The sequence below is a fragment of the Merops nubicus genome, unplaced genomic scaffold (assembly GCF_000691845.1).
Source record: "Merops nubicus isolate BGI_N331 unplaced genomic scaffold, ASM69184v1 scaffold21090, whole genome shotgun sequence".
Classification (NCBI taxonomy): domain Eukaryota; kingdom Metazoa; phylum Chordata; class Aves; order Coraciiformes; family Meropidae; genus Merops; species Merops nubicus.
Genome location: NW_008581107.1, coordinates 2,956 through 3,794, shown reverse-complemented (window position 1 = coordinate 3,794; position 839 = coordinate 2,956). Strand labels below are relative to the sequence as shown.

General features: G+C 41.1%; 1 protein-coding gene across 1 annotated transcript in view; it reads left to right on the top strand.

Moving 5' to 3' along the window:
* NPS (neuropeptide S) overlaps positions 1–839 on the top strand; it is a gene marked incomplete at its 5' end in the record, with an annotated part of 2,626 nt that overhangs the window by 689 nt on the left and 1,098 nt on the right. The window lies entirely within an intron of this gene.

The window sequence follows — 839 nt, the reverse complement described above, 5'->3', positions numbered from 1 at the left end:
CCTGCTGAAACTACCCAGACACCATTAAAGACTTTGCCAACGTGGGATGAGATACTTTAATGATGTTTGATTCCCTGCCTCAGACTTTTTAGACTCCCTGTTTCTTTATTGCTGTAAAATCAGCTCTAGGAGCCACGGTCCCTTTGCAGTCCACATTTCCTTGTTTCCCCTGATGTGTTTTGCATCATTATCTTTTCATTAAGGTGCCCTGTCACTGGCAGATGTGGTGGCTACTCCTGGAGCTGTTTATTTTATTGATGTGAGGTTCTCATCACCCTTAATCTATCCATCACCCAGTTCCTCTCCCTGTTTTATTTCTGTACATGCTGAATCATCTCTCACTCCTGATCATGGATAGTTTAGACACAGCTCGATCTGACTATCCACATTTCTTAATGGATCTCTTTATGGCAAGGATATAATAGGCAAAATGAGTTTAATTATATCAATGATCATCTTGCATGTCTAAATATCAGTCAATTATTCAGCAGTGTAAGTCCCTGTATGGGTCGTGAGATAGGAGCTAAAGATTCAAAGGGGAATTTCTCTGTTTCTGTGTTTCTTGCAGAAAATGTTTCTTCTCATTAAGGAGAAACTTCAGTTTGGGGGGAAAAAAAAAAACCACCATCAGTGGCTCAGCTGCCTCAGAGCTGGTGGATGCTCTGGCTTGCAGAAAGCATCATGAATCTACCTTTACTACACACAGAACATGAAAAATGTTAAAAGTCCCCAACAGAATTCAGAGAAGTGCTGGCACCCTGAATTAAAACTGATCTCACTGAAGCTAATGGCCATTGTATCATTGATTCCAGTGAAGGAAGGGGTTAATGTGCTGTGCA